This window comes from Bos indicus, chromosome 5 (genome assembly GCF_029378745.1).
Source record: "Bos indicus isolate NIAB-ARS_2022 breed Sahiwal x Tharparkar chromosome 5, NIAB-ARS_B.indTharparkar_mat_pri_1.0, whole genome shotgun sequence".
Taxonomy (NCBI): domain Eukaryota; kingdom Metazoa; phylum Chordata; class Mammalia; order Artiodactyla; family Bovidae; genus Bos; species Bos indicus.
The window spans coordinates 107,886,762-107,914,620 of NC_091764.1; the positions used below are offsets into that span (position 1 = coordinate 107,886,762).

At 46.4% G+C, this 27,859-nt stretch overlaps 1 protein-coding gene and 1 non-coding gene across 3 annotated transcripts in view; both read left to right on the forward strand.

Moving 5' to 3' along the window:
- Positions 1 to 27,859, forward strand: part of B4GALNT3 (beta-1,4-N-acetyl-galactosaminyltransferase 3) — a 97,764-nt gene that overhangs the window by 16,757 nt on the left and 53,148 nt on the right. The window lies entirely within an intron of this gene.
- Positions 10,166 to 10,302, forward strand: LOC139183344 (small nucleolar RNA SNORA70). Its single transcript, XR_011566939.1, has one exon. It is a non-coding gene; the product is annotated as a small nucleolar RNA SNORA70 (small nucleolar RNA).

Consider the following 27,859-nt stretch of genomic DNA (forward strand, 5'->3'; position numbering starts at 1 on the left):
ACATTTTACAATAGTGAAGCTTTCATTATATACTTAGGAAATACTACCTGTTTGGGGGCAACTTTGATGGAAGAGAGCGCTATTCAATTGGAAGTTGATATTTACCAATTTGAGGAAAAGAAATGGGCACACTGCCCACAGTGCTTGTTGATATAAAAGTTAGTGGGGGGTTTGATTTCTGGGAAATGAAAATATAGTGTCATATTTTTAGGGAAACAACCATAAAATTCTTCTGGCACCCCTTACAGACCCAAAGTCATTTTCTGTTAGTTTAACAAGATAAACATATATTGTACATAACTTGGTTTGCTTCAGTGATTATGCTTGGTATATTTAGACATTGGAAAGCTTGAAAGGCAGAAAAAAAAAACCCTGAAGTTGTTTCTTCTAAAACCAAGAAAAAAAAAAAACTCCCAGAAAGAGTTGTTTTTTTTTTTTATACATTTCTTCTCCTTTATGTCTCTGAGAAGGTCTGGAAAGTTCTAGAGTGGTGAACACTTTCCCGAACTGGCAGGGCACTCATGAACGGGTCACATGGGGGATGCAGTGCCCGCCCCGCAGAACAATGGCCCTTGTTTCACCGGGTACCTTCCTCCGGGAGCTTGGAGCTGCTCCGGCCGCAGGCTAACTTTAGGACTAGAGGCTGCCCCTTCTCCTGAATGAAGATCGGTCCTTCCCACCTGTCGGGGAAGGTGTCCTCGGCTGCAGCCTGTGGGTGGGGGCCAGGTGGCAGGACATTTGCTTGCTGGGCCCTGTAGTTAACGGGGAAGACGGCGTCTCCTTTATTAGAGAAGAAGGGAGGAAGAGGTGCCTGGCACAGAGACCCACGAGGCCTGTGAAGGGTTCTGACTCTCAGAACAGGTGAGAGGTGTGGATGGGTCAGGAGTCTATGGTTCAGACTTTCTCCAGGGGCAGCTCAGCTTCTGCTCGGGACCTTTGGCTGTGCCTTAAGGGTGTCACCATCCTTTCCTGCCCAGACCTGTTCCCTCCACCAGCTGATGGATGCTTCCTGAACTGCCAGAGCTGAGGGGGAGGGGAGCAGGACATGGAATCTGGTCTTCAGGAAAAGGGGCTGCCACTGAGGCGGGGGGGCATCATACTGCTAAGGAAAAGGTGAGCAGGGGTGTCAGGTGCAGAAGGGAGGCCTCACGTGCTTGGCCAAGGAGCGGGAGGTCACTGCTGAGTGGGATGATCGATTGGGTGTGTCCTAGCGGAAGAAGGAAAGGAGAAGCCGTGTTATAGAACCAGAGTGTCTGGGCTGGACAAGGACCTGGGGGGTGGGACTCTGGGCTGGAGTCAGGGGACCTGGGTTCCAGCCTCAATTCTGAGGTGAACTGGCTCTGTGATGTTGAGCAAGTCGGTTCCACCCTGGGCCTCAGTTTCCTGTTTTGCAAGTAGGGCAGACTCGGCTTTTTGGTCCACGAGACGCCCTCTAGCTCTGACATTGTTCCCAAAGGATGCGGTGTTTGCACCAGCACTGGGGATTCCGCACTGGAAGTGGCTGGAGAAAGACTGGGGAGCTGGAAGGGGCCTGGACTCAGATCCATCTCTACTCCCTTCCCAGCCCTGTGATCCTGCCTTCCCAGGCAGGCAAGGCTGGGAGGGTGCTGGGTCCTGCTCCCAATCTGGAGACAGTGGCCGTCCCCTGCCTCCCCTCCTGCATTCTCTTCCACTTCCCCAGGTAGGGGTGATGGGGAAGGGGTGAGGCTGAGTGAGCCCTGGGCAATGATGCTTTAGGAGGTGGTCTTGGAAGCCCCTGGCTGGAGAGGTTCCGTGCCCCTGAGGGCCTTTCACAGGCCCTGGTGACCGCGGGCATCTCTCTTGTGGCCCGCTTCCTGCTCTGCACTGCTGGCCGGGCCCCACCTCAGAGCCTCACCCTGCCATTCTCCGCCTTGGCCCAGCCCTCACTAAGTGCCTCTGTGTGCTCCGCCCGGGGAGGCAGGCCTGCTGCCCAGGATCTGCCGCTTGTTTTGGCCAATCCAGCCACAGGCTCCCTGACCAGACCATCAGAAGCCGGGGACCTGGCGGTGGGGGTCTCGGGGTCTCTGGCTTGGGCTCTGCCTTGAGAGGTACCCTTTCCCAAGAAGGGGGCGGGTACTTGGACTCCCCCTCCCAGGGTCCAGGCTCAGATCAGCAGACACAGTGAACATCCCATCCCTGAGGGTTCTGTGTGATGGGAACAGTGTCCCCGACCCCACAGGACTGTACTGGTCAGTTGAGGCCCTGGCACGTTTATCAGGAAAGCGTGTGTTCCTCTCCTCGTGGGCCTCCAGTGTAGGTCAGGGTGGACGCAGAGGTGCCCACGAGGAGAGGCGAGGTTGCACACAGATGCTCAGCCCAGTGGGGGGTGGGGGGTGCCCACTGGGGATGAGGACCCTGCCCTGGGCTGTTGCTCCGCCCCCCTCGCTGTCCCCATGATTACCTCACCGCAGGATCCGCCTGCCAGAGCGAGCTCAGAGCTGCCTGGGTGGAGAGCAGGAGGCTAATTTTAGACATGGAGACTCCCTGCCAACAGCTGCGGCTGCCGGCCCGCGGGGAGCCCTGGACATGGCCCTCCAGGTCTGCTCTCTCAGCAGCAGGGACCACTGGGGCAGGGACAAGAGTTCCTCTGCACAGGGGTAGGATCTGAAACCATGGCCTTCTCCAAGTCTTCCTTTCTCCTCCTTGCCTTTAGATAGCTCAGTCCTTGGGTCGGTCGTCCCTGGTGGTCCAGTGGCTGAGACTCGGTGCTTCCACTGCTGGGGGCTGGGGTTCGATTCTTGGTCAGGGAGCTAGATCCCAAACGCTGCAACTAAAGATCTCATAGGCCTGGAGGAAGATCAAAGATCCCTCGTGCTTCAAATAAGATTCAGCGCAGCTGAATACTTTTTTTTTTGCGAAGAAATGGAGGATCATTCAGTCCTCCATCTCTTTCTAGGTCGCTCTGTACCCCGGAACCTACTGACGGGCACCTGTATTGTGGGCCAGTGGGCCTCTGAGTGGGGCATATGGGGCAACGTGGAGAAGAGAAAGAACCCCCAAACTGTCCTGATCTTGGGCTAAATCTAGCCTCCCTCTCTCCACCAATCTAATAGTCTACTATTGTGTGTCTCAATCTTTTTCCTATGAAAGTGTTAGTCACTCAATTGTGTCTGACTCTTTGTGACCCCATGGGCTGTAGCCCACCAGGCTTCTCTGTCCATGGAATTCTCCCGGCAAGAATATTGGATTGCGTTGCCATTTCATTCTCCGTTTTTCTTTTCCTATGGGCTCACATCAAAAATGATGGGAAAATGTATTTGCATCACATGTGGGATAAAGAGAGAAGCATATTTGTGGCTGAGCTCCCACTGCCCCAGGAACCCAAGGGGTTGACACTAGGCAGGCACCTGTGTAACCCACGCAAAGTCCACTAGCGGCCAGGACACAGGGGTTGGAAGCTGTGGGGTCATCTCCAGCTTGTTTAGTCCAGCCCTGGGAGACAGCTGTTGGGTTCACCGATGACTTAGGCTGGAAGGGAGGCCAAGGAGCAAGGAAACTGTGGACTAGAGAAGCTTGCCCAAGGTTAAACAGACGAAAATTTGTTTACTTCTTTTGGCCATGCTGCGTGGCATGCAGGATCTTAGTTCCCCAACTAGGGATCAAACCCAGGCCCCTTGTAGTGGGAGCCCATTGTCTTAACCACTGGACCAGCAGGAAAGTACCCAGGTGAGAATTTAAAAAGCCAGTTTTGGTTCTAGTTCTACTAGGACATTCCTTCATTTATCCAATATTTATAGAATACTGTAAGGTTCAACATTCTGGAAATACAAAGATGAAAAATAGTTGCTGGGACACAATCTATTTTGCTTTAAAGAAAATCAAGGGAAAAACAACAGCAACAAAAAGATACTGTTTTTTCCACCATCATGTTGGCAAAACTTAAAGATTTTGACCTTCAAAGTAAAAATCAAGGAAACCTGCAGGAAGGTGGTTATTTTGTGGGGGGAGATGAACAGAGGCACAAAGGGCTTCACAGGAATTGATTATGTCTATTTTTTTGGTAGAATGATGGACACACAGGTGTTAACTCTAAACCATTTCTGAAAGTGAAAGTGAAAGTTGCTCAGTCCTGTCCAACTCTTTGTGACCCTATGAACTACACACTCCATTGAATACTCCAGACCTGAATACTGGAGTGGGTAGCATTTTCCTTCTCCAGCAGATCTTCCCGAGCCAGGAATCCAACAGAAAGAGGTCTCCTGCATTACAGGTGGATTCTTTACCAACTGAGCTATCAGGGAAGCCCCTGATCTCTATCCCTTTATATGTATGATATGATTCTTACAAAAAATTGAAACAATACAGGGAGTTTAGATAAATGTTTAGAGAGTTAGGTAAGGAGGAGAGAGACAGGTAAATGTTATCACCTAGCAGGTGAGGAGTGCTTGTGCGGAGCTGTTGTAATAAGAGCCCACTGCGTGTATGTTGCACCAAGCTCATTCAGTGTTCACAATTGCTGTGTAGGGGATGGGAGCCTTTATACAGATTCCACTTTATGGGTGAGAAAACTGAAGTTCACAGAGGTTACTTACCTTGTTCAGGGCTTCATGGCCAATCCTCTTCGCAGTCAAGTTTGAGTGCAAATATCCTAGCCATTCCTTGGGTTGATTTCTTTAGTCAGTTGGCCTGTGGGGTTGGGTGGAGGTTGGAAAGATGGATAATCTCATTCTCTCTAAGCTCGTGCTCCCAGTGTAGGATATGGAACTCATTTTACTGGGTGCTCCTTCTTGTGCAAATAATTTGACTATAAAAGCACTGTATCAGGGTAAAGCTGACATTTATTGAAAACTAAAGCTGTGCCAGCTGCTTCTCTAGCGGTACCTCCTCTGATCTTCCGGCTCCCCTCTCCCTGCCCCTTCCCCCACCCAGAGCAACACATGATTCCTATTTTACCAAGCAGTCTGCTTGGCAGCTCAGACGGTAAAGAATCTGCCTGCAGTGAGGGAGACGTGGGTTTGATCCCTGGGTCAGGAAGATCCCCTGGAAAAGGGCATGGCAGTCCACTCCAGTATTCTTGCCTGGAGAATCCTATGGACAGAGGAGCCTGGCAGGATACAGTTTATAGGGTTCCAAAGAGTCAGATGGGACTAAGCGATTACACTTTCACTTTTTTTCTGCCTCCTCCTCATCATTCCTCTGTTAAATCTCTCTTCTCCCTGCCTTCTCTAGAGGGAGTGGCTTCAATTTTGCTGTGACATCCATTCTGGAGCTGAGTTGCTGGGGATTTGAAGCTCGGTCATTAGCCCACCCACTAAGCTAGTGCTGCTGTCTTTTTGGCCTACGCCAATTTCCATGGTTATCTGTGGGGAGGGACCGTCACCCTCAGCTGAGAAGGTGGAGCTTTCGAAGTCCTTAGTCTATCCCAGTGATTCTCAATCTGGCTGCACATTTGAATCACCTGGGAGCCTGAACACTGAAGTGAGGTCTTGACCTCCCCTCAAGTCAATCAGCTTGGGAAGGGGTGGGGCCTGAGCATCAGCTTTCCAGGTGAGTCTAAAGAGCAGCCAAGGTAGACCACTTAAGGTCTGCACCTCCTCTCCCGATGCAAAGAGCTAAGAAATAAGGGGCGGTGATGAAGGAAGGGAGAACACAGCTGAGCAATGACCAGGCTACCCCTGGGTCCCAGACTGGTCCAGGATTAGGCCAGGGAGGACTGGAAATGGGACAAGGACAGGGAAGGAAGGAGTCCATGAGCAGGAAAGAAAAGAGAAAATGAAAAAAAATAAAGACTTGGTGACTGAGGATGCTAGGTTGCCTCCTGTAATGACCTTGTACTTGTGCAGCACTACCTGTTCTGTGAGTTCAGGTCCAGCCAGTGAACTTTTGATGATGCAGTGTGTGAGAGCTTCAGGAGGCACAGAGAAACGTGAACCCCGCCCTGTTGGTGTCCCAGGACCTATGTTTTTGCACAGACAGACGTATACATCGGAAATAGCGCATGCCCTTGACTTGTTCTCCCCAGCACCCAGAAAGCCCTCACCTCGGGCAAAGCTTATTACTCGTGTTTACAGTCTGTCAGCTGAGGGCAGGGACCCTGTGTATTTTGTGTCTTAGTCACCATTCCGTTATTGCCCACAACCCAGCATTACGCCTTGTCCGAAGCAAGCCCTCAACTGATTCCATGTTTGTTTAATTGAATTTGATTGTTTAAAACAACTAGAGCAAGGTGAGGGCCAAGGGCATCTGGAGCGTGATTATGCGCTCAAGTGTCTGGTACCAGTAATTCTAGCTGGGGGAGGAAGGCTTCATGGTGGAGGTGGGATTTGAAATGGGACTTACCTGAGACAGAGAACTTAGATTAAGGGAGATGAGGGAAGATGAAGACAGAGGGTCAGCCCAGGCTGTTCATTGCGCCCTGATGGGAGAGGAGGTGACTGCATTCCCCAGGGAAGGTGAGCAGGAAAAGGAAAGAAGTTCTTACAATCCAAAGGCAGCTAAAGTCGAGTGGTGGGGAGGCAGGAGTCAGCTGTAGGAAATTGGTACAAGCTTAATACACATGTGAAGGACTGATGAACTGTTTGGTTTTTTTTTTTTTTTGACTACACCACATGGTATGTGGGATCTTAGTTCCCTAACCAGGGATTAAACCTGTGCTCCCTGCATTTGAAGTGTGGAGTCTTAACCACTGGACTACCAGGGAAGTCCCTGTTGAGTTTTTTTTTTTTTTTTTTGTCTGTCTCTTTTTCAATATTTATTTATTTGGCTTCACTGGGTCTTAGATGTAGCATGCGGAATCTTTGATCATCATTGAGCCAGGCAGGATTTTTTAGTTCAAGCGTGTGGGATCTAGTTTCCTGACCAAAGATCGAACCCGGGCCCCGCCTGCATTGAGAATGCAGAGTCTTAGCCACTGGACCACCGGGGAAGTGCCAGGGTTGATGAATTGACCATGTAAGTAAATTTTCTGTGTTCACTTTTAGCCTGATTCTTTAACATTAGGGATCAGCAAATTGGTACTCTTGTGGTGGGGTTGTGCTCACAGATATTCCATCCAAGAACAGAGGATATGAAGAAACTAAGCTCCAGAAATAAGTGAATAACCTCAGAAGTGGTAGTCCCGAGCCCTCAGTTGGCAACGGATGACAGAGAGTAACAGAGTGTGGTTCTCAGGCCTAGCTGCATACTAAACGATGCAGGAAGCTGAATAATCCAGGCAAAGGGGTGAAAGTTACACAGGCGTATGTACGTTTGTCAGCACTTATGCAACTGTTTACTTACAATGGGTACATTTTATTATATATAAATTATACATAAATATAGTTAATTTAAAAACAAAACATAGCGGAGCAGAAACCTCCACGGGAGCCAGCGCCAGTGTAGGGAAACCTAACCTGTAATCGACAAATTGCTGGAGGCTCAGTGTGGACAAGTCTGAGAGCTGAAAACTTCAGGTGGGAGAGGTAATGCATCACATAGTGATTACAGTCAATAATACCGAGTCATAAACTTCAGAGTTGCTAAGAGACTAGATCATAATTGTTCCCGCCACAAAAAAAAAAAACGGAATGATAATTATGTGACATGATACAGCTGTTAGTGAACGCCACGGTGATAATCACGTTGCAACATATAAATGTATCAAATCAACATACACTGCTGCTAAGTCACTTCAGTCGTGTCCAACTCTGTGCGACCCCACAGACAGGAGCCCACCAGGCCCCACTGTCCCTGGGATTCTCCAGGCAAGAACACTGGAGTGGGTTGCCATTTCCTCCTCCAATGCATGAAAGTGAAAAGTGAAAGTGAAGTCTCCCAGTCGTGTCCGACTCTTCGAGACCCCCTGGACTGCAGCCTACCAGGCTCCTCCATCCATGGGATTTTCCAGGCAAGAATACTGGAGTGGGTTGCCATTGCCTTCTCCGCAAATCAACATATAGTACACTTAATTATGACAATTGAAACTTGGTAAGAGAAAGCAAAAACACATCCTAAACTTCAGGGGTGCCCAGTCGCTGGAGGTGGAACTTACGCTTCTGGGAGTTTTTTACTTCCTGGAGCTCCACCAGGTCCTCACTCATCTGCAGTGAATAGTGAAAGTGAAAGTCGCTCAGTCTTGTCCGATTCTTTGCGACCCCATGTCTTATACAGTCCTTGAAATTCTCCAGGCTAGAATACTGGAGTGGGTAGCCTTTCCCTTCTCTAGGGAATCTTCCCAGCCCAGGTGTCCCACATTGCAGGTGGATTCTTTACCAGTTGAACCACAGGGGAAGCCCAAGAATACTGGAATGGGTAGCCTATCCCTTCTCCAGCAGATCTTTCCCACCCAGGAATCGAACTGGGGTCTCCTGCATTGCAGGCGGATTCTTTACCAACTGAGCTATCAGGGAAGCCCCTACAGTGAATCCTGGAGGAAAATGCTTCCGGTAGGAGGAAGGGAAAGGACCACTTTGAAATGTGCCAGAGACTTCTGTTCTTCTCAACAAGGTCTGCTCTGAGGAGAAGCTGTCTTCCCAGGGCCTGGCCTACCTGGGGGAAGGGAAGTGCCAACTCCAGGCCACTCTAGCTATGCTATCCCACCTACGGGTGGGGAGTGAGAACCGAGAAGCACCAGTGAAGGGCATGGTCCACCAGCTCACCAAAAAGTTGAGACCTGATAGCAGGATTATGCACCCCTTCTCTACCCCAAACCTTACTCTCACATCACTAAAGGTCTGTTGACTGCAGCGTATCCTGTCTACCTAGTATATCTTGTCTACCTTTCAGTAAATGTTTACAAGGCATTCTGAAAGGCAAAAACACAGTTTGAGGAGACTAAGCATCAGAACCAGAATCAGATATGGTGGAAATGTTGGAATTATCAGATTATGAACTTAGAAACCTACAATTAATATGTTAAGAGCTTTAATGGGAAAAGTAGACAACGTGCAAAACCAGATGATGTAAAGAGAAAGACGGAAATTCTAAGAGAGAATGAAAAAGAAATGCTGGAGATCAAAGCCACTGTAACAGAGATGAAGGATACCTTTGATGGGCTCATTAGTAGACTGGACATGCCAAGGAAAGAGCTTTGAGCTTGAGGATATGATGCTAGAAACTTCCAAAACTGAAAAATAAAGAGAAAAAAGACTGAGGAAAAAATTCCCAAAACAGAACAGGACGGGCTATCCAAGAATTATGGGACAAGTACAAAAGTATGATGGGTATAATGGAATACCAGAGGAGAAGATAGAAAGGGACAGAAGAAATGTTTGAAGCCATAATGACTGAGAATTTTCCCCAATTAATGTCAGACATCAAAGTACAGATCCAGGAAGCTCAGAGAACACCGAGCAGAATAAATCCCCTCCCCACATCATATTCAAACTTCAGAAAGTCAAAGATAGAGAGAAACATTCTGAAAGAAGATGGGAGCGGGGGACGCCTCACTTATAAAGGAGCAGAGGTTAAGAATTGCATCTGACATCTCAGAAACCATGCAAGCAAGCAAGAAGAGAGTTCAGTGAAGTGTCTGAAGTGTTAAAGGGAAAAAACAAAAACAAAGCACCAACTTAGAATTCTGTACCCTGTGAAATTATCCTTCACGAGTGAAAGAGAAATACTTTCTCAAACAGAAATTGAAGGAATTTATTGCCAGTATACCTACCTTGCAAGAAATGTTAAAAAGTTCTTCGGACAGAAGGAAAACTATATAGGTGAGAAACTCAAATCTATATAAAGGAAGAGCATTGGAGAATGAATACATAAAAGTAAAGTAAAATAAAACCTTTTATGCTTCACAGATAAGTTGTTCCAAATAATAATAGCAACAATGTATTTGACTGTGAATGCTTATGTATGTTTTAAACATCAGTGGTCTAAATACACCAGTTAAAAAATGGAGATTGTCACATGGATTCAAAAACAAGACCGAACTACAGGAAACCAACTTTGAATATAAAGATATATAGATTAAAAGTAAAAGAATGGAGAAAGATGTACTATGCTAACATACTCAAAAGGAAGCAGGAGTAGCTGTATTAACTTCAGAGAAGAAATTTCAGAGCAAACAAAGTTATCAGGGATAAAGAGGGGGATTATATATTAATACAACAGGAAGACATAACAATCCTCAATGTTAACAAGAGCATATTACACATTCTCCTTAACCTTACAGCGAACATTTAGCAAAATCACTTTCTGGGTCATAAAGCACACTTTAACAAATTTAAAAGAATAGAAACCCTGACTGTGTTCTTTTCCCCACAGGGGCCCAGTGTGCAGTGGCTGCAAATAGCAGCCTCCTTGGTAGTGTACACAACCTGTTGCCTGTACAGGTTGCCCTAAGGGACATTGGAGACAACTCTTCCTAGTGGGCATTCATGACTGGCCTGCTGTTTCCCAATCTAGACTCCAGACAGGTATGCTCGGTGCCTTTGGAAAGCCCCAGGGCACAGTGGCCAGGTCATAATGTCCATCCGCACCAAGCTGCAGAACAAGGAACATGTGATTGAAGCCCTCCGCTGGGCCAAGTTCAAGTTCCCTGGCCGCCAGAAGATCCACATCTCTAAGTGGGGATTTACCAAGTTCAATGTGGATGAATTTGAGAACATGGTGGCAGAAAAGCGACTCATCCCAGATGGCTGTGGGGTCAAATACATCCCTAATCGTGGTCCCCTGGACAAATGGTGGGCCCTGCACTCATGAGCATCCATGCTGTCCCCTCCTTAATCATGCTCACCAATAAATGCTGCTGCTGCTGCTAAGTCGCTTCAGTCATGTTTGACTCTGTGCGACCCCATAGATGGCAGCCCACCAGGCTCCCCCGTCCCTGGGATTCTCCAGGCAAGAACACTGGAGTGGGTTGCCATTTCCTTCTCCAATGCATGAAAGTGAAAAGTGAAAGTGAAGTCGCTCAGTCGTGTCTGACTCTTAGCGACCCCATGGACTGTAGCCCACCAGGCTCCTCCATCCATGGGATTTTCCAGGTGAGAGTACTGGAGCGGGGTGCCATTGCCTTCTCTGCCAATAAATGCTATTTCCTGTCAAAAAAAAAAAAAATAGAAACCATACAGTGTCTGCTTTTGGACCACAAAAGGCGATGGCACCCCAGTCCAGTACTCTTGCCTGGAAAATCCCACGGACGGAGGAGCCTGGTGGGCTGCAGTCCATGGGGTCACTAGGAGTCCATGACTGAGCGACTTCACTTTCACTTTTCAGTTTCATGCATTGGAGAAGGAAATGGCAACCCACTCCAGTGTTCCTGCCTGGAGAATCCCAGGGATGGGGGAGCCTGGTGGGCTGCCGTCTGTGGGGTCGCACAGAGTCGGATATGATTGAAGTGACTTAGCAGCAGCAGCAGCAGCAGCAGAATTAAACTAGAAATTAATAACAAAAAGATTGCTGGAAAGCCTCAAATACTTTAAAATATTTTAAAATAATATTTTAAATAATACTTTAAAATAATACTTTAGAAGTATGTTGTTTAAAGTATTAAATATTTTAAAGAGTCAAAGAAGAAATTTCAAAAGTATTTTGCACTAATGAAAGTGAAAATAGAGCTTATTATAATTTGTGGGATACATTGAAAGCAGTGCTTAGAGAATTTATAGCATTGTTGAAATATATGTATTAAAAAGGGCTTCCCAGGTGGCTCAGTGGTAAAGAATCTGCCTGCCAGTGCATAAGACTTGGGTTTGATCCTGGATTGGGAAGATCCCCTGGAGAAGGAACTGGCAACCCACTCCAGTATTCTTGCCTAGGAAATCCAAGGGAAAGAGGAACCTGGAGGGCTGTAGTCCATGGGGTCTTAAAAAGTCAGACACAACTGAGCACACACACACATACATATTAGAAAAGAAAAAAGATCTAAAATCAATAATCTAAGCTTCTACCTTTAGTCAGTCAGTCAGTTCAGTTGCTCAGTTGTATCCAACTCTTTGTGACCCCATGAATCGCAGCACGCCAGGCCTCCCTGTCCATCACCAACTACCGGAGTCCACCCAAACTCATGTCCATTGAGTCGGTGATGCCATCCAGCCATCTCATCCTCTGTCATCCCCTTCTCCTCCTGCCCCCAATCCCTCCCTGCATCAGGGTCTTTTCCAATGAGTCAACTCTTCACATCAGGTGGCCAAAGTATTGGAGGTTCAGCTTCAGCATCAGTCTCTCCAATGAACATTCTCCAAAGAAGACCAATCTCCTTTAGGATGGACTGGTTGGATCTTCTTGCAGTCCAAGGGACTCTCAAGAGTCTTCTCCAACACCACAGTTCAAAAGCATCAATTCTTCGGCGCTCAGCTTTCTTCACCGTCCGACTCTCACATCCATACATGACCACTGGAAAAACCATAGCCTTGACTAGATAGACCTTTGTTGGCAAAGTAATGTCTCTGCTTTTCAATATGCTATCTAGGTTGGTCATAACTTTCCTTCCAAGGAGTAAGCATCTTTTAATTTCATGGCTACAATCACCATCTGCAGTGATTTTGGAGCCCCAAAAAATAAAGTCTGACAATGTTTCTACTATTTCCCCATCTATTTCCCATGAAGTGATGGGACCAGATGCTACTAGAAAAGAAGAGCAAACTAAATCCAAACTAAGCAAGAAAAGAAATTTTTAAAATTACATCAGAATTGTAAGTAAAATTGAAAATAGGAAATCAGTAGAGAAAATCAACAGAAACAAAAGCTGGTGGTTTTTTTTGAAAGATCAATAAAGTTGACAAGCCTCTAGCCAAATCACTAAGAAAAACAGAGAGAAGGCAGAAATTACTAGTATCAGAAATGAAAGAGGGGGCATTACTATAGATTCCATGGGACATTAAGAGGATAATAAAGGAATATTTTGAACAACTCTCTGCCTACAAATTTGATACCATGGGGGAACTAGACCAATCCCTTGAGAGATCCAGTCTGCTAAAACTAGGAAGAAACAATCTGAATAGGTATATATCTATTAAAGGAATTCAGTCAATAATTAATAACCTTCCAAAACAGAAAGCACAATACTCAGATGGGCTTACTGGTGAATTCTAACTAGACATTAAATGAAGAAAGTATACCAGTTCTGTCAACAGTCTCTTTCAGAAGATAGAAGTGGAGGGAACACAATTGACCCTTGAACAATGCAGGGGTTAATTGGTGTATAATTTACAGTTGGCCCTTGTGTCTGTGGTTCCTGTGTATCCATGGATGCAACCAATCAGAGATCATGTGGTACTGTAGTATTTACTACTGAAAAATATCCATGTATAAGTGGACCTACACAGCTCAAGCTAGTATTGTTCAAGGGTCAACTTTACTTAAAATTCATTCTATGAGGCCAGCATTTCCCTACTACTAAAACAGGGCAGAGGGGCGGATTATAAGAAAAGGAAACTGCAGACCATTATCTCTCATGATCAAGTGCAAAAATCTTTAATAAAATATTAGCAAACAAATCTACAATGTATGAAAATAATTATACACCTGTTCAAGTGTAGCTCAGACAATAAAGTGTCTGCTTACCCTGTGGGAGACCTGGGTTTGATCCCTGGGTCAGGAACATCCTCTGGAGAAGGAAATGGCAACCCACTCCAGTATTCGTGCCTGGAAAATCCCATGGATGGAGGAGCCCGGTAGGTTACAGTCCATGGGGTCGCAAAGAGTCGGACACAACTGAGCAACTTCACTTCAGTCAAGTGGAATTTATCCTAGATATGCAAAGCTGGTTGCGTATTCAAAAACCCATTAATGGGAGATTCCCCTGGTGGTCCAGGGGTTAAGAATCCAACTTGCAATGCAGGAGACACAAGTTCAATCCCTGATCGGGGAACTAAGATCCCACATACTATGGGGCTGCTGAACCCGCAAGCTGCAAATAGCCGCAACAGCTGAGGCCGTGAGCCACAACGAAAGATCCCACATGACCCAGCAAAGATCCTGTGTGCTGCAATTAAGAATCAACATAGCCAAATAAAATTTTAAAAAATCAATGTTATCCACCACATCAACAGGCTAAAGAAGAAAAATCACATGATCGTATGAATACACACAGAAAAAGCATTTGACAAAATCCAACATCTATTCATGATAAAAAGTCTCAGCAGTAGAGATGAACTTTGTGAGCCTGATAAAGAACATCGACAAAATACATGCAGCTGATATTGTACTTAATAACAAGAAGCTCGATGAATCTCACCTTGGATATAACAGTGATTTTCAGTGTGACCCCAAAGGCACAATCCCTGGAAGAAATAATTAATAAACTAGACTTCCTCAGCTGGTAAAGCATCTGCCTGCAATGCAGGAGTCCCCGGTTCGATTCCTGGGTTGGGAAGATCTGCTGGAGAACGGAATGGCTGCCCACTCCAGTATTCTAGGGCTTCCCTGGTGGCTCAGCTGGTAAAGAATCCACCCGAAATGTGGGAGAGCTGGGTTCCATCCCTGGGTTGGGAAGATCCCCTGGAGAAGGGAATGGCTACCCACTCCAGTATTCTGGCCTGGAGAATTCTGTGGACTGTATAGTCCATAGGGTTACAGAGAGTTGGACACGACTGAGTGACTTTCACTTTCACTTTTCAGAGTTCATTGCAATCAAAACCGTCTATTCTGCAAAAATCAATGTCAACAGAATGGGAACACAAGCCGCAGACTAGGAGAAACCTTTGCAAAAGACATATCTGATAGTGTACAGTTATCCAAAATATACAAAAAAAAAAACCTCTTAAAATCAACAATAAGAAGAATAGCTCAATTTTTAAAAAAATGGGCAAAAGACCCAGACAGTTACTCATCAAAGAAGATATCCAGATGACAAGTAAGCAAATGAAAAATATGTTCAACATCTTTTATTCGGGAATTGGATTTTAAAATGACAGTGAAGTATCACTACACACCTGTAAGAGTAGCCAAAGAACACTGAGAAGACAAATGCTGGTGATTCTGTGGAGCAGAAACTCTCAGTCATCGCTGGGGGGAAGGCACCATGGTACAGCACTTTGGAAGACTGTTTGTTTGTTTCTTACAAAACAAAATATATTTTTACCATCTGCTCCAACAATCATACTCCTTGATTTTTACCCAAAGGACTGTGTCCACACCAAAACCTCGTCACAGATGTTTATAGCAGCTTTAGTCATAATTACCAAAACGTGGAAGCAAGCAAGATGTCCTTCAGTAGGTGAATGGTTTAAACTGGTACATCCAGGCAGTGAACTAGGAAGAAATGAGCTGTCAAACTATGGAATGACATGGAGGAACCTTAAATGTGAATTATTAAGTGAAAGCAGCCAGTCTGAAAAGGCCATGTGCTGAATGATTCCAAATATTTGATATTCTGGAAAAGGTGAAATTGTGGACACTGAAAATATCACTGATTGTCTGGAATTAGTCAAAGGGAGGTATGAGTAAGTAGAGTGAGAGGAGCCTTTTTTTCTTTTTTTTAACCTATCCTTTGGTTGCCTGTTTTAAAAAAAAGTTTACTTATTTATTTTTGGCTGTGCTGGGTCTTTGCTCCTGCACAGGCTTTTCTCTAGTTGCAGAGAGTGGGAGCTACTCTCTAGCTGGGGTGCTCTGGTTTCTCTTTTTGTGAAGCATGGACTCTAGGCACACAAGCTCAGTAGTTGTAGGACAGTCTCAGTTGCTCTCTGGCATGTGGAATCTTCGTGGACCAGGGATCGAACCTGTGTTCCCTGTATTGGTGGGGAATTCTTAACCACTAGACCACCAGGGAAGTCCCCAGAGGAGTTTTAGAGCAGTGAATAAAACCTCTTTTCAATCAATTCTTCCCAGGCTGCTGCTGCTGCTAAGTTTCTTCAGTCGTGTCTGACTCTGTGCAACCCCATAGACGGCAGCCCACCAGGCTCGCCTGTCCCTGGGATTCTCCAGGCAAGAACATTGGAGTGGGTTGCCATTGCCTTCTCCAATGCATGGAAGTGAAAGTGAAGTCACTCAGTCCAGGCTACCACTGTTCTAATTTCTCCAGTAGATCCATTTTGTCTGTTCTTGAACTTCGTTTGGACATTGCCCAGCTTACGATGGTTTGACAATTTTTTGACTTCGTGATGGGTGCAAACGCAATAGGCATTCAGTAGATTGTACTCTGCATTTTGAATTTTGATCTTTTCCAGCGGTAGCGATATGTGGTCCACTACACTCTTGGGATGCTGGCAGCAGCAGTCCCGCTATCACAGGGTGAACCACTGATACACTCAAACGATTCCGGACCCAGACAGCCATGTGTTTTTCACTTTCAGTACAGTAACCAATAAATTACATGAGATATTCAGCACTTGTTATGAAATAGGCTTTGTGTCAGATGGTTTTGCCCAACTGTTGGCTGATATACGTGTTCTGTACTTGGCTAAGCTGTGATATTTGTTAAGTTAGGTATATTAAATGCATTTCTTTTTTTTTTTATTAAATGCATTTCTGATTTATGATGTTTTCAACTTATGATGGGTTTTTTGGGATATGAATGGAGTCATACGGTAAAGGACTCTCGTGTCTGGTACTCTCACTAGAAATGGTTTTGAGATTTGTCCATGTTGTTGCTTGCATCAGTTTTTTTTTTTTTCTTCAGTTGATGAGTAGCATTTCTAATTTTGGCTAAACCACAATTTGTTTATCAACTCTTCTCTTGATGGGAATTTTAGTTCTTTCCATTTTGGGCTATTATAAATAAAACTACTATAAACTTCCTTGTATAAGACTTTGTGTAGACACATAATTTTATTTCTCTTGGGTATATAGGAATAGAATTGCTGGATCATAGGGTAGGCATATGTTTAGTTTTTGTAAGAAATTGCTAAACTCTATAGTATCTGTATCATTTTATACTCTCACCACCAAGTTATAAACAATACAGTTGGTCCACATCCTTGCAACGTTTGGCAATATCAGTCTTTTAATTTTAGTAATTCAAGTGGGTATGAAGTGGTATCTCATTGTGGTTTTACTTTGCATTTCTAAGATGACCAGCGAGGCTGAGGACTTTGCCATTACCTGTTGGTTATTCCTGTATCTTTCATGAAGTATTTAAATCTTAGGTCATTTTTAAATTGAATTGTCTTCTCATTGACTTGTAGGAGTTCTTTTTATATTCTGGGTATGAGTCCTTTGTCAGTCATGTTTTACACATTTCCTGCTCACTTTCAGCCTTATTAAGGTTAATTTTTTCCATACAAATATCTATATGTTCTAACTCTGTTTTAAAATATTTTCATATTTTCCTTTCCCCATTGAATTGCATTAGAATCCTTATTGAAAACCAATTGTGTGTGTGTGTATATTTATTCTAGACTTCCTATTGGACTATCCAAAAAAAATTTTTTTTCTGGCCTTTCGTGTCATGTGGCCTGTGGGATCTTAGTTCCTAACCAGAGATTGAGCCCACACCCCCTTCAGTGGAAGTCCAAGTCTTGACCACTGGATGACCAGGGAAGTCCACGGACTATCCAAATTTGATACCCATATAACGCTGTCTTAATTGCTGCCTCTTTATTGTAAGTTTTGAAATCTTATAGTATAAGTCTTCCAACTTTTTTCTTTTCCTTTATGATAGTCCTAGCTATCTGTGGTCCTTTAGCTTTCCAAAAATTTTTAGAATCAGCTCATTAAGTTCTGGAAAATGTCTGCTGGGATGGTGAATGGAATAAAATTGGGAGAGAATGGACATCTTAGTAATATTGAGCCTTCCAACTCACAAAAATGGAGTATTTCTCTACTTATGTAGGCTTTCTCTTTCCTTAATGATACTTTTCCTCATGACACTTTTCTTCCTTTCCCTTTTTTCTTTCTTTTTTTTCTTGTTTTGGCTGCACCTCGTGACTTGCAGTCTTAGTTCCCTGACCAGGGATTGAACTTGGGTTCTGGCGGTGAAAGGGCCAAGTCCTAACCATTTGGCTGCCAGGGATTTCCCTGTCGGTTTTCTTTAATTTCTCTCAACCGTGGTTTGTGGTTTTCAATGTCAAGCTCATGCCCATCTTTCACTAAATGTATTCCAATGTATTTAATGCTTTATGATACTCTCATAAACTTTGTATTTTAAATTTCATTTTCAACTGTTTATTGGTAGTATATAGAAAATACAGTTGGCTTTTGTATATTGACCCTGTATCTTGAGATTCTGCTACATTAATTCATCAATTCTAATAGTTTGTCAATTACTTTAGGTTTTCTAAGTATATAATCTTTCAGTTAAGAATAAATGCAGTTTTATTCATTCCTTTCCTGTCATTATGCCTTTTATTTATTTTTCTTGCCTTGCTGTGGTGACTAAGACCTTCAGTGTTGAAATACAATGAATGTTGTCTTGATCCTAGAGGGAACACTTTCAAAATTCACCACTGTATTTATCAAGAGTTTAAAAACTGTCAATATCTCAACCAATTTCCTCAGTAGTTCCTGCCTTTATCTATGAACTTTAACATCACTTCAGGTACGTTTTCTATCTCATTTAAACATAAATCATCAAGATTTAGAGGTGGTTTTAAAAAATTAATAAAAGTAACAGCAGCCATCGAGGTAGGTGATGGGTTTTCTACATCTCCAAGGACTGATGGCCCAGTGGCCATGGAGTTCTTGCTGGAAAGGTTGACAGTGCTTCTCATCAGTCACTTAGCCTAAAGTCTTCTTAATGCAATTCTTATCTTCATGGGTATAGGTCAACTTTAGAAAAGGGTCTTAATGCCCATTCTCCAAAATGCACCCGCAGAGAGTCCACATTGCAGGCAGGCTCTGGCATCTCAAACAGCCAGGACTTTACATTAAACTGAACTCTGCGTGTTGTTGGTGCTGTTGTTCAGTCACAGCCATGTCTGACTCTGTGACCCCATGGACTGCAGCATGCCAGGCTTCCCTGTCCTTCACTATCTCCCAGAGTTTGCTCAAACTCATGTCCGTTGTGTTGGTGATGCCATCCAAGCATCTCATCCTCTGCCACCCACTTCTCCTTTTGCCTTCAGTCTTTCCCAGCATCAGGGTGTTTTCTAATAAGTCAGCTCTTTGCATCAGGTGGCCAAAGTATTGGAGCTTCAGCTTCAGCATCAGTCCTTCCAACGAATATTCAGGTTTGATTTCCTTTAGGATTGACTGATTTGATCTCTTTGCAGTCCAAAGGACTCTTAAGGGTCTTCTCCAGCACCATAGTTTAAAAGCATCAATTATTTGGCTTTCAGCCATCTTTATGGTCCAACTCTCACATCCATATATGCCTATTAGAAAAATCATAGCTTTGACTATATGGACTTCTGTTGGCAAAGTGATGTCTCTGCTTTTTAATATGCTGGCTAGGTGCTTACCCAACCCTGATCCTGAATTTAGGGGTCAGAAGGTGAGTCCTCCGAAGTCTCTTCTCCCTCCTCCTCATTCTGCAGCAGCCCTGAAGGATTGGAAGGATGGTGGCTTAAGGCAGGGAGGCCCACATTCAGGTAAAATTAGTTTAACTTGGGACAGTTTCCCGAGGAATAGTGGCTTTCCTTGCCTCCGAGATCCCATGAGTAGCAGCAGAGGCTGAGACCCACCCTTTGATCTCAGGCTAATGGTGGTCCTAACTGTGTTGGAGCATTCAGGGTTAAGTCTTGCCTTCGGGTAGCAATTTTTTCTTAAAGTTGTGCCCCAAGGAAATGATGGAAGCAGGGGACTCATGGTTACTAAGAATGACAAGAATATCAATGCTCTTGAATAATTTATTTTAATTAATTAGTTGATTAGATTGCATCAGGTCTTAGTTGGTGCACTCAGGATCTTTGTGGCAGCTCACAGACTCTCGAGCTGTGGCATGCAGGGTTAGTTGCTCCGCAGCTTGTGGGATCTTATTCCCTCATCAGGGATCGAACCAGCATCCCCTGCATTGCAGGATAGAATCTTAACCACTGGACCACCAGGGAAGTCCCCATGAATGGTTTATATCATAAAAATATGTATACATTCTTACATACTTTGCTGGTAGTGTATATTTTGTGTTTGCATCAGTTCAGTTCAGTTCAGTTCAGTCTCTCAGTCGTGTCTGACTCTTTGTGACCCCATGGACTGCAGCACGCCAAGCTTCCCTGTCCATCACCAACTCCCAGAGCTTGCCCAAACTCACGTCCATCGAGTTGGTGATGCCATCCAACCATCTCATCCTCCGTCGTCCCCTTCTCCTCCTGCCTTCAATCTTTCCCAGCATCAGGGTCTTTTCCAGTGAGTGTTTACATATGTATCTATAAAGTATTGATAAAAGCTTTTTTGTATCCTTTTCCCTCACTTGTATTCCAATACCTTTTCTTGAGGCCTGGAGAAAAGGTTGGCATTTGTTAGGTCCTTGAGAACCAAGAAGAGCCCCAGCTATGCCCACAGATGTGCCTTGCCAGGTACCCTGTCAAGGACTGGCGCCGAGAGAAGGCTGAGTGCTGTGGACTCAGAGAGCAAGTCGTGTTAACTCAGTCTCTGGCCCACCTCTAGTTCCTGTTTTCTCTTCTGTCTTCTCTCAGCCTTGTTCCCTGGGCTCCCTTACTGCCTCTATTCATTCATTCATTTTTCTTTCTTTAACTGAAGTAAAACTCATATAACACTGACCTTTTAAAATGTACAGTTCAATGGCATTCAGTACACCATCCATATTGTGTAACCATCACCTGTGCCTGGTTCTGAAACATTTTCATCACCCTGCAAGGAGACTCTGTATGCCTCAGGCAGACACTCTCCTCTTTCCCCCAACCCTCCCACCTTCTAATCTGCTTCCTGTCTGTGGATTTACCTATTCTGTATATTTTGTATAAACGGATTCATACGTCTTTCACTTAGCATCATGGTTTCAAGGTTCATCCATACTGCGACATGTAATTAGTACCTGGTTCCTTTCTGTGGCTGACTCATACTCCATTGTGCGGGACCATCCCCTGACGGGACATTTGAGTGGCTTCCACCTTTGTCTGTTGTGAATAGTGCTGAACAGTGGTACATAAATATTTGTTTTGACACCAGTTTTCAGGTCTCTTGGGTGTACACTCCAGAAGTGGAATTGCTGGGTCATGTGGTGACTGCATTTTCTTCGGGAGGAGCCGCCTTTGTTCATTCTCTCTGAGCCCTGAACCGGGTGGGGGCTCCTTCTTGCCACGCTTAGCTTTCCCGTCACCATCCTTTCACCTCCACCTGTCTCCATGCTGGGAGGTAGACATCCTGTTCTTGGTGAGGTCCGCCTGTCATCTCCTCATTGCTCCTCTCTTGTGCAGTTGGACGGCCATTCTCCAGGGAGTCCGGGTTTCCTGCCCTAAGCACTTCCTTGCCATTGTGATCCTTGAGTCACCTTCTGGGTACAGTGTCCTCTGGCTTTCTTTTTCCTTTTCTTTTTTTGGCCGTGCAAAAGATTCCACAGTGCAGCATGTGGAATCTTAGTTCCACTACCAGGGATCAAACGCGTGCCCCCTGCACTGGAAGCATGGAGTCTTGACCATTGACTGCTGGATTTCTTAGTCCCTGCCCTCCCCTCTCCCCCAACTGGGATGCCCACCCCAGATTTTCAGAGCAGTGGCTAAACACTAAACAGACCTCCCTCTACTCCTCTAGTTTGATGCCCCTCCCTTGCCCTGGCCACTTGCCAAGTCCTCTGTGCTTTCTCCTGGGCTTATTAATACCTTAGCAGTGCCCCACAGTTGACCTGAAGAGAGATTGTTTTCCCTCTTCCCGCTTGATGCTGCCTCTGATGGGTATCATGAGGCCTGCCTTTATACCTTTACGCCTCTTAACGCTGAAAGGTGTTTTGTTATGTTTTGATATGGACCATTTTTACAGTCTTTATTGAATTTGTTACAATAATGTTACAATTTGTTACAATATCGTCTTTCTTATGTTTTGGTTCTTTGGCCACGAGGCACCTGGGATCTTAGCTCCCCAACCAGGTATTGAACCCACACCCTCTGCACTGTAAGGCGAAGTCATAACCACGGGACTGCCCGGGAAGTCCCTGAGAGGTGGCTTTGAATGAGATCCTGGGTCCCCAGCCTCAGCTCCCACACCCTGCTTTCCACCCAAGTCCACTTGCCTCCCTAAAACTACACACTCCAGACTACAGGGCACTCCACGGTCACACTCTGCTGGCTCTGAATGCTTCAAACCAGTGTCCTGGACCACACACTCGAGGGATGCTGTCGGACCTGGGATAAAGTTTAATAGTTACATCTGTGGACCCATGTGATGCTGATTTCCTGATTTCTGTTTGTTCTTGATCCGTTTTTCATTTGGGGGGTTTTGTTTATTTTGGTCCCCCCTCATATCAGTTTTCAATGAGCTCTCAGGAAGCAGAGCACTTCCCATGTGGCACAGTTGGTAAAAACATCTGCCTGCCAACACAGGAGACATAAGAGACGCAGGTTTGATCCCTGGGTTGGGAAGATCCCCTGGAGGAGGAAATGGCTACTCACTCCAGTATTCTTTCCTGGAGAATTCCATGGACAGAAGAGCCTGGCAGGCTACAGTCCATGGAGTTACAGAGAGTCGGACACAACTGAGCGTGCACACATACTCAGGAAGGAAGGATTCCTGCATGTGTGGGATCATGGGTGGGCAGGTATGGCTGGAATGGAACCTACGAGAAAAGAAAGTTTCCTGATTGGAGCAACAAACTGAGGGAAAGCAGATGTGTGGGGCTAAGTTAGAAGACCTAGGACACCAGAGCTGAGGAATGGATATTGATAAAGCCGCATTTATAACTTTGTCTTCCTGGATGTTCCCAAGTCCATCCTTAAAGAGGCTCCTCCAGCATCTGGATGGCCATGGGGGCACCGCCCTGGCCTGGACAGTAAAATTGGGAAAACCAGTTAAATGATGAGTCAGTGAGTCTAGGAACCCAGCAGCGGAGCTTTGATGAGAAGGTACAAAATCTTGGGGGGTGGGGTGTTCTGGGTCAGAGCCCAGAGACTCTAACAGTGTGTTAATAAAATCTGAGGACAACACTCTGAGGGGCCTGGGGAGGTTTCTAGGGGCTGGTCTTCCCCCTCTGAAAGCTTGAACTAGCAGCAGGGTGGGCTGACTAGCATCATGGGAGTCTCCTGTCTGGCTGTGGTCCTTCTGACCTTTGTTTAGGTCTGGGGTTGGGGTGGTCAAAAAGTTAAGGTCCAAGCAAGTCACTTAAGTAAGGATGCTAACCCTGTGTGGGTGCAGGCACACGCTGGGTGGGGTGTGGGTGGTGTCTCAGCCAGCTAGGGTAGGGCCTTTTTGCACTCTGCTGCCGCCCCTGTCACACACCTTTGTCCCAGCCCCGGAAGGGATCTAGGGCCCCCTAAATGCTAAGAGCAAAGGCCCAGGGAGAGGAGTCCAGGCGTCTCGGGCTTCAGGATAAACCAGACACTCAGGGTGAGGATTGGGTGTTCTTCCTGGAGGGGAGATCCGGTCCAGGCAGAGGAACTTGTTTGTGGGCAGTTTCATCGTTTCCTCCCTTGGGGCATGGACCCAGTTGGCCAGCCTATGCAAGCCACCTGTCGACAGGGCTTCCTGCACCCTGGTGCCCCTGCCCCCTCGGAGTTCTGAGAAGCAGCTGTTGCCGGGCCCCTTGCCTGCCCATGGCCGGCCTCCCGGATGGAGGATATTGTCATGGCCTGCGGGGACGGCTTGTTAGTTCCTGACGATCAGGACACAGAAGGTGGCACAGGAGTCAGGGGGTGGAGACCCTGCTGCAGAGGCGGCAGAGGAGGGAGGAGGGGCCAGTGGGAGAAAGGACAAGAGGGACAGAAGAGTCTCAGGAAGAGAGGCCATGCCAGGCCTGGGAAGGAGCTGGGGGAGTCTGGGATGGGGCGTTCTCAGCGCTGATGTGAATGGCGGGTGTGACCACCCCTTCACCTGATTTCAGGATGGGTAACATCTTTCCTTTTGTTTAAATAAGTTCCCAAGTAACAACTCCTAAATGGATGGGGTGACTCAACAAAGACCAGCAGTCCGCCTGTGGGGTTCACCCACTGCTCCCTGGCATTTCCCACGAGATCTGGGGAGTACATGTGACTCATGCCCCGGGGCCTCCCTGTTGGACGACCACACCTGGCCCACCTCTTTCTCTCAGCTACACACCGGTCCTCCACCTACCTGGGGCCACACCTCCCAGCTCTGCCTCCCCGCCCAGGGCTGTGACTTTGGCTCACCCCCACCCCCCTACAAGCCTGCCTTTCCTGGGAGCCCCGACATCGCTGCCATCGGGGTCAAATCCTCCCAGCTCTGGCACAAAGCATCTTTTCCTGTCTCTGTCTCAGATTTCTGACCTGTAAGATGAGCCTCGGGCTCGCTGCTCACTCCTCCTTGCTGTGTGGAGCCGTGAATTCCTGTCTTTAAGGAGCTTGGAGCTTGTCAGACTAGAGATTGGCCAAAGTCGGCTTCTGTCCCCCAGCAGCCCTGCCTCCCTTCCTGACCGTCTACCATGCACACAAGCACAGACTCTAGGGCAGGGCCCCCGGGGGCCTCAAGCCTCAGCAGTCTCCCCTTCTCCAGGCCTCACTCTGCTCACCTCCAGAGCATCCGAATGCCGCTTACCACCTGTGTCCTTCTTGTTAAAATTATGCAAATAATGCATGCTGTTTAAAGAAAAAAAGAAAGAAAAAGAAAGAGAAAAATCCAACATTGTTGACTTGCGTTTAAGTAAAATGTAAGAATCACTACTTCTCCCACCTCTCCTGTAGAATCATGAAATGTGCCTCAAATCCAGCCCCCTCTGTCCACCCCCTTCTCTAAGCATTTACCAGATTCTCGTATTCAAGTGTCTTTAGCTCTCCTTTGAGGTTGGGGACTGGTCGTCTCTCTCTGTGTCTTCGATGCTGGGCACAGTGCCTAGTGTATTGTGGGCGTTTGTTAAGTATCCTTTGAAAAAATAAGTGAATGAAGGAATGAGTGTATAATAAGATCTAGTGTTCAAATCCCTGCTGCTTCCTTGTTGAGTGAACCTCAGTTTCTTCACCCTTAAAATTGGGATAATAATTCGTGTTCTTTTGAAGTTAAATACAATGCCAGTGTTGGTGCCAACACATTTCCTGGCAAAGCGTGAGCCTTCAGTAAGTGCTGTTGAGTTAGATTCTAAAGGGACCCAGTTGCCCTCCCTCCCCAGACCTGGGCTGCTCCCGCTTTTACCGAGTGTTGCCTATCCTGTCAGCCACTCCCCTTCCAGTGCAGGGCCTGTGCGGCCAGCTATTGAGAAAAAGGGATAAGAAGCTGCCAGCTGCCCTCAGGGAACTCCTGGTTGGACTCGGGAGAGGTAAGCAAGCCCCAGCCAGGACAGTGGTTATACAGATGCTGAACCTGAGCCCAAGGGTGGGGGAGGAGAAGGGAGCACAGGGGAGCCTTGGGGTGATGGGCCAGGGAGTTTGAGAAGAATGGACACATGAGTGTCAGGCCATCATCTATAGATTCAGACAGGATATTCCGTGTAGGAGCCGGGTGTGACATCACCTGCCACGTTTTCCCCAGATCTTAGCTGATCCTTCTGTGTCAGGGTCTCAAACTTCTTTGCCATGATCCACCAAAAAGTGCACTTTGCATTGCCAGTATAAACACACACCTCTGCATTCTATATATAACAGGAGCAAGCTGACAGCACAATACTTCCTCCAACTACAAGGTGGGGGGTGACGGTGATGTTTTTCTTTCTATACAGATACTGTTTGTGTCCCACTAAACTGATTCCATGGACCACTTATGGGTGGTGGTCCTCAACTCGGAACATACCCGGCTCAACTGTTCCATGTGAGGTTGTCTTCCAGTCCCTTTCTGCCAGAGCTCGTGAGCTCTGATGTTTAGCTGAGAAGCCCACAGCTCACAGAGGGTCAGAATTTATCTAGGATGTACACCAGCTAAGTGGCAGAACCAGGGGTCACACGCAGGGATATATGACTCCAAAGCCCACCACCGGGTCATGTCCCTTTCTCTGACACTGTGCATGGGGGTTCTGCCAGCCGTGCACTGGACCGCAGATCTAGGAACATCTATGGCCCATTTCTTTGTGCCCCGGAAAGCTTGGCCAAGGTGACAGCTAAGCCTGCCTTATATTATCAAGTGCCACTCAGCCTAAAACTGAACAAGCAGGCCTCAGAAAACAAAGTCTTAATACCTGCCCCACCCCTGCCAACATGCAAGAGTTGGTTATTGAGAAAAGGTGCCATAAGATGAACCTACTGCCCAACAGCCAAATATAATAGGATCAAACCATGTCTTCATTGCCCACTGGGGCTTCCCTGGTGGCTCAGCCTGTAAAGAATCTGCCTGCAATGCAGGAGACCCGGGTTTGATCCCTGGGTTAGGAAGATCCCCTGGAGAAGGGAATGGCAACCCACTCCAGCATTCCTGCCTCAGAACCCCAAGAACAGAGGAGCCTAGTGGGCTACAGTCCATGGCGTCACAAAGAGTCGGCCACGACTGAGTGACTAACACTCTCTGCCCACAGCACTGGCCTCATAACTCTCTCCCCCTCCTTTGGAACCCCTAACTCAGAAATTAGGGGGTGGTCTCCTGTGCTACCCCAAGGAAAGAAGGAAAGCTGGGGAAAGGCAGGGAGAGAAGAACAGATGAGTTGGGAGGAAAAGAGCTGAGGAAACCAGGAGTACAGATGGGCCACGGGCGTCTAGTATCTGAAATCCTAAACCTGTGGAGGCAGTGAGTTTTATAGGAAGAAGGAGGGGAGTAAAGTCATGTCCTGTCACAGTTGTAAAATCATGGGCGGGTGGAGGGAGAGGGGTCTGAGTGCCCTGCTGAGATAAGGGCAAAGCGAGTGAGACTGTGAGCAGGACAGGTGTCCTACCACACTGGTCTCTCCTCTTCTTTGTGCCAGACAGCATGGGTCATTGATCAGATTATCATGCATGCTGACCGGCACGGGCTGGAAGGAAGTATAGACTTCGTAACAGAGACCACTGTTATATTCAGTTTGCCTTTGTGTGTATATATATATACTTTTTAAAAATGAAATTAATTCATTTTTGGCTGTGCTGGGTCTTTGTTGCTGCAGTTGGGCTTTCTCTAGTTGCAGAGAGCAGGGGCTTCTCATTGTGATGGCTCCTCTTGTTGCAGGCATGGGCTGTAGCTGTGGCACACAGGCTTAGTTGCCCTGAGGCACGTGGGATCTTCCCAGACCAAGGAAGGATAACATATTTAAAACATATTTTTATTTATTTATCTGGCTGCACCAAGTCTTCTACTTATTTATTTATTTGGCTATGAGGGTCTTAGTTTCAGCATTCGGAGTCTATAGTTGAAGCATGCAAGATCTGGTTCCCTGACTGAGGATGGAACTTGGGCCCCCTGCATTGGGAACATGGAGTCTTAGCCACTGGACAACCAGGGACAGTAGTTCCCGGGTATATACACAGTTTTGTACTAAGTTAATTTCTCTCTACTGATGCTTTTGTAAAAGACTCACCTTTCCTCTTTGTGTTCACAAGGTTAAGCAGACTTCTACACTAGTTAAGCGCTAACTCACTCCTAAGCAGTGACTTAGCTGGTTATCTGGTAGCTCTGCTTTGACTCTCTGTCTGGGATAAATAAAAACCAAGTGAAAGGGTAAAGTGGGGGACGAATGAGCACCATGCTGACCGTCCCCAGGAACCAGCGTTGGCCCCAGTGTCCTTTCCCACCTGGGACCCTGAGAACCCAGTGAGGGAAAGGAAGGCCTATCTACACTGTCTCCCCAGCCCCATCCTTCTTGGATCACAGAGTTTCTTTGGATAAACCCCAGATCGATTAAGAATTGGCTCTTGCTGAGATTTGCCGAGGGGAGACATTTGTCTCCATCCGTGGGGTGATCTGCGATTTCTGGCCTTTCTCACGCTTTGTCACCCCATTTTCAGAATGTCCCGCTGGGTGAGATACTGTCTCCCCGCCACCCTCCTTTGTCTTTGGGGGAGGATCCCGGAGACCCTCGGTTCACCTGGCCCAGGTTTGCTGTCTGCCAGGAGATAGCTCTCTGAATGGGTCTGCCTCTCAAATCGCC